We start from the raw sequence: 5,915 nt of genomic DNA, 5'->3' as shown, positions 1-5,915 counted from the left end.
AATACCTCATTCGTCCCTGTTTCCTACTGACTGGTACGGTGCTCAACACAGAGGAGGAACTACAGCCGAACGATTGTCACAGAAGGGAGGGAGGAGAAGGAGGGAAAACAGGCAGCAAGATGCACTGGGTGCGTGGTGGGTGAGAATGTGGGCTCCAGGCCACACAAGCGGCTCTGCCACTCCCAGGTTGGGACCTAGGGCAAGTTTCTCAACATCCTGCACCTGCCTTTCCCTCTAAAAGGAGGGTGACGCTAGTGACTCCCTGGGTGATGTGTCATCAACATAAATGCAAGTGCTTTAGAGAAGCACACACGGCAAAGCCCCATCAAGTGTTAACTTCTATTATCCCACGCTAAGGACAGAGGGAAGGAATTGCCTCGAAGCCTGAAGGAGCTGAGGGATTTCACCCAGGGAACAGAACAAGCGAAGAAGCCAAGAAAAATACAATCCCAGGGTCTCTTTCTGATGACTACCTGTCACTGAAGCATCTGGAATGCAAGACAGGGATTATCTGGAGCAGAGGTGTGGACCAAAGGGAAAACAGGCTCCTTTCTATTTGTCAGAGAGCCATCAGAGCAGCAAGAGCTATTAGGAAGAAGACTGGTGAGAGCAAAATGAAAAAATTTTGTAAATACTCACTCTCGGCGATCTTTGCTTATCCGCCCCTTCATGCCACTCACTTCTCAGTGTTTATCCAAAACATGAAATTAAGCCGTGGGTGAGGAGCTTGTCTCTCTCAGACCTGTCTCCTTCAGTGCTGGCTCAGAACCAGTGCCTGTGTGTGCCCTGACAATCCGAGCACCCAGAAGACTTACATTCATGTCTGCACTGGGGATCTGAAGAGTCCAAGAACCAATGTGCCCCCAAACTGCTCTCAAGTGAGCTAAGTGCAGCATTTTGAGAAGCGCTAACTCACAGGTACGGCTTCTAGGAAAGGAAAGGCAAGGGCCTGGTTCTCGCTACTGCTTGGATCAGGCTGACCCTAATCTGCCTTGAAAGACTGGATCCAATCATCCATCAGCCACAGGAGCCAAGGCAACTGGCACATGATCCCAGGAAGCAAAGAAAACGCATGGCTTGAAAAGTGATAAAAGTCAACACAACCAAGCCCACTAAGCCTGGGTGGAAGTTCCGATCTAGTTCATTTCTTAGGATCTGTGAAGCATTATTCATACACAGGGAGAAAACCAACTCTACCGAATCTCTATGGAGAACTAAGCAGCAGAGAGCAAACTTACACAGAAAAAAGGAGATCTAGAATCATGTCCATTTAAGAAATGAAAGAAACCTTAGAGAGATCACGGAAGACACGCCTGCCTGGGTTCAATCTCAGCTTTACCTATTATCAAACTTCTCTGTGCCTCTGTTCCCCCATCTGCACAATAAGAATATTAGCACCAAAATTAGCCGGGCACGGTGGCCGGCATCTGTAGTCCCAGCTACACGGCAGGCTGAGGCAGGAGAATGGCGTGAACATGGGAGGCAGAGCTTGCAGGGAGTAGAGATCGCGCCACTGCACTCCAGGCTGGGCGACAGAGCAAGACTCCGTCTTAAAAAAAAAAAAAAAAAAGAATATTAGCACCTACCTCATAGGACAGTTCTGCGGAAGAAACTAGTTACTACAAGTCAAGGACTTGGTGCTTGATGTACAATAAATGCTCCATAAAGAGTAACTAATATTATTTTTATTTCTGGCACTTCAAGATTCATTGAGTATCTACTCTATTTCAGGTATTTTGCCGAAGACTAAGGATTCGGATATGACTATGGAAAGGTGAGTCCTCACTATCTGAAGTGTGTGAAATCCAAACAAATAATAATAACAATGATTTTGCCAGCACTCAGTAAGTGCTGGGCGCTTTTCTAGGCGACGTTATTAGAGTCCACAGGAAAGTTCTAAAAAGGAAGTATCTATATAAATGAAGTGCAATTCAACATAATCAATGATTAACAGAAGTACAAACAACATAGTGGCCAGGCACTTGGTGTGGAGATTAAGATTTAAGTCAGAGCAGATAAAATAGGGAGTGAGGCTGCTGGACAAGACAAACAGTAGGCACTCCATCAGCAATGTCGTTACCACGCTGGTTATTATTAAATCCAAGTCCCGGGACCCAGGAGAGGAGGAGGGGAGCTGAGACCAGGAACCCAGGGGCTGTACTTTATCCAGGTCAAACTTCTCAAACGGGCCAGAAGAGAGGCACTTGTTAAAAATACAGACACCTGGGCACCTCCCCCGAGGAACCCCATTTAGTAGATCTAGGGCAGGATTCTGGGCTGTCTTGTTCATTAAGTGCCCCAGGGTGGACTGGGAGTCTATATGTTAAACAAATGCCCCAGGTGATTCTTACCAGCTAGCAAATGCTGGAACCAGAGATCTAGGTGACCTCCTTAATAGGCAAGAAAAGGAAATACTCTCTCAGGTTCCTCTGAACTTTGATTAGCAGCTAGAGGCAAGTCCAGATTGCAAGGACTCAGCTTCCTGAGCAGACAACAAGGAATGAGAAGCCAGAGGTCAAGGTGCCACGATCCACTTTGCAGGCCTGTGTGATAGGTCCCTGCCTACGCTTCCTGACCTCATCCACCATGTCGCTTCTCCTCCAGACCTCATCAATCATGTTGCTTCTCCTCTCTTCTCTTTCTCTCCAGCCACCCAGACTCCTCCTTGGCATCCTACAAAAGCACCAAGCACTCTCCATCTCTTGCTCTTCTCCCTGCCTGAAACACTTTTCCTTCCCCTCGCCACCTGGCTCTGTTTAATGTCACCTGTAAGACAGGCCTGCCCAGATCACCCTACTAACACAGCACTTCCCTTTCCCCACACCTCACCAAGCCCATTGCCCTGGCACTATCATCTCACTCTGCTTTATTTTTCTTTGTTGCACTTATCAACATTCAGCAAAACCTAATCCATGCTAGGGACCATGGACTCCTTTTCATCTTTGCAAAAACCCTCAACAGCACCCCCAATTTATGCAGAGCCAATTTGGGGTAAGAGAGGTTCAGTGACTCAGTGTGGACACACAGCATTTAAAAGGAGGACTGGGACTTAGACAGCCGCATCCGACAAATCTGTTAGGAAAGGGATTAAACTCTGCATCAGAGGATGGCCCTTTCCTCTTTGTTCTTTAAAGTTCTCACTACAGGTCATTTTGGTGAAATAATTTAATTTTCTCCAAACATGGCCAATGCATTCACAAGAAAGTGCCAGTGCATTTATGACCACAGCTACAGTATGTTAGGGAGTCTCTCCCTGCCCCTTTCTAATGCCTAAAGAAGGCTGCTGAGGCTGTGAGATTCATTATACCACAGTTTTCTAGGTTTCAGTTCCTCAGTTGCAAAACAAGGGTCTCTCTGGACCAGGTGGGTGATGTTTTGCATCCCTCCCAGGAGACTTTCCAGGATTCTAGAAAAACATGAGAATGAAAGGAAAAACAAAGATTTGTTAAATGATCACTGTCGGATATAACAGGATATTTAGTCTTTATAACAGCGGTGTAAGCTATAGGTTGTGCTCTCCTCTTTTTTTTTTGAGATGGAGTTTCGCTCTTGTTGCCCAGGCTGGAGTGCAATGGCGCGATCTCGGCTCACCGCAACCTCCGACTCCCGGGTTCAAGTGATTCTCCTGTCTCAGCCTCCAGAGTAGCTGGGATTACAGGCATGTGCCACCACGCCCAGCTAATTTTTGTATTTTCAGTAGAGACGGGGTTTCTCCATGTTGGTCAGGCTGGTCTTGAACTCCCGACATCAGGTGATCCACCCACCTCGGCCTCCCAGAGTGCTAGGATTACAGGTGTGAGCCATAGCGCCCAGTCGTGTGCTCTCCTTTTAATGGAGAAGAAACTGACCTGCAATGATGTTTTAAATGGTGTCTACTAAAATTCAAACTCTCATCCACTTGTCCTTGGGGGCTATGTTCCCTCAACCATCAACATTTGCCCTATAAAAAATCCTTCTGCAATTTTCAAAGATTTTATCTGCTTAGGTTGTAAGCCTGCCTAGATGACTCCTAATGTCCATTCCTTCTCTTAATTGTATGAGTCTATGACAGAAACAAAATGCAAACTGCATTAAAGAATTAACTGAATTTTTTCGTTATACTGACTTACAAGAATCCTGCTAGCCACAGAAGATGGTGTGTCTTCTCTCTTGTCCAAGATACCCCATTTTCACATGTCTCGGGGTTTGTCTTGTCCTTGTCTAAAGCTTGAGCTTATTGACTTTGAAATGTTATCTACCAGTTGTTTCTATACCTGCAAGTTCTTGGGTGACTACAGAGTAAAGGACCTTTTAAGACAAGGACAGGCTCCCTTGCTTGCTATCTTGGTGGTCTTGCTCAAACGGTACAATGTCCCTGAGCCTCAGTTTCCTCATCTATAAAATGGGACGAGGATGAAGTTGTTTGGGGGAATAAATGAGGTAATATGTGTAAAATTCCTAGCCCAGCACCAGGCCAAAAGGTGGAAACTCAAAAGTCTAAGTGAGCCAGACAGGGTCAACCACTGCCATACGCAGATACCAGAAGCTCTTCCCTCTCAATTCTGTTCTATGTAAACAACAGTGCAGGGATGACACAGGGATCAACAGGGAAGGATGGAGACCGTGACAAAAGGGATCATCCGAACTCTGTGCACATGGATAGCCAGTACTCAGCTCCAGCTAGTAGCTACTATGACGAAATGAGGGTCTGGTTTTGCAGATCTTTTTTTTTTTTTAAGGAAAGCCAAAAATCATGGCTTTGTATGTGCAATCTCTCAATGTTTAACCATTAGCAACAAATTCAGAAATGGTAAAAGCAGTAGGCGGGCCAAACCCAACACAAGTGCAAGCCAGATGCAGCCAATCTTGGTTTAACATGCGATAAATAGAAACGATTGCTACAGTTTCCATTATCGTTATAAATAGTACATTTCCTTATTGTGTTTCTATATCTTCCACAATACAATAATAAAAGGGTTTTTTTTTCCATTTCCAGGAATCAGGATTTTATGAAAATGCATGTTTGTTGAATAACACAAAGAAGAACATTATCTAATGTGGCTTGGGGTCAATATCAAGCAGTAATATTGTTTTAATATTAATTAGAGCCATGTCATTGCAAGAGCTGGTAAGAATACTGGTCTTGTTTCCAACTGATGAAAACACTCACACAGATTAGGGATTTCATGAGTAAATTTCAGATCTTGAAGTCAGTGCTGTGATCCACTCTCATAGGGTAAATATCTGTCCAAATGGTAAGGTATATCAGAAAGGAAAAAAGCCAATGTCATAGCATACAAGTGTTAAACAATGATCCCTAAAAAAAAGTTTCATTCTTAAAAAGCATTCGAACTTCAAAGTTGAACAATGACATAGATTCATAAATCCCAAAGGTTAATAAAATTCCTCTCATCTAAAAATAATGCAAAACCTACAAAATCACTTCAAACTCTGCTACCACCAAGATTTGCATAGTTTTTTGAAAACTAAAATAACATATTCAGAAAAATGAACAAGTCCTGAGTGAAATACTCGGTGAATTATCATAAAGTGAGCCCAGCTATATAATCATCACATAGGTTAAAATTAAAATTAAATTATTAGCTGCATCCTAAAGTCTTCCTCGGGCCCTGCCCCAGTCTCTGTTCTACCCTCCCTACCAGAGTTAACCGCCATCTGGGTTGGTAAGAGCCTACATTAATTTTTGCCCGTTTTTGAACTTGGTATAATTGGAACCCCAGAGTATGTATTATTTTGTGTATGTCTTCTTTTGCTCAATACTGAGAGTACTTTCATTTTCATCACTCTATAGTACTTCAGTATATAAACATACCACTAGTCTTTTTTTTTTTTTGAGACAGAGTCTTGCTCTGTTGCCCAGGCTGGAGTGCAGTGGCATGATCTTGGCTCACTGGAACATTTGCCTCCAGGGTTCA

General features: G+C 44.0%; 1 protein-coding gene and 1 long non-coding RNA gene across 2 annotated transcripts in view; one reads left to right on the top strand and one right to left on the bottom strand.

Moving 5' to 3' along the window:
- Positions 1 to 5,188, top strand: part of LOC105509279 — a 25,604-nt gene extending 20,416 nt beyond the window's left edge. The window contains exons 6-7 of the long non-coding RNA XR_001001411.1: positions 1,732 to 1,774; positions 4,976 to 5,188. This is a non-coding gene — a long non-coding RNA (uncharacterized LOC105509279). The remainder of the gene's footprint in view (positions 1 to 1,731; positions 1,775 to 4,975) is intronic.
- Positions 1 to 5,915, bottom strand: part of LARGE (like-glycosyltransferase) — a 375,239-nt gene that overhangs the window by 186,120 nt on the left and 183,204 nt on the right. The window lies entirely within an intron of this gene.

The sequence above is a fragment of the Colobus angolensis genome, unplaced genomic scaffold (genome assembly GCF_000951035.1).
Source record: "Colobus angolensis palliatus isolate OR3802 unplaced genomic scaffold, Cang.pa_1.0 Scaffold173, whole genome shotgun sequence".
NCBI classification, from domain to species: domain Eukaryota; kingdom Metazoa; phylum Chordata; class Mammalia; order Primates; family Cercopithecidae; genus Colobus; species Colobus angolensis.
Note: the sequence above shows the minus strand (reverse complement) of the source record. Positions and strands in the feature narration are given on the sequence as shown.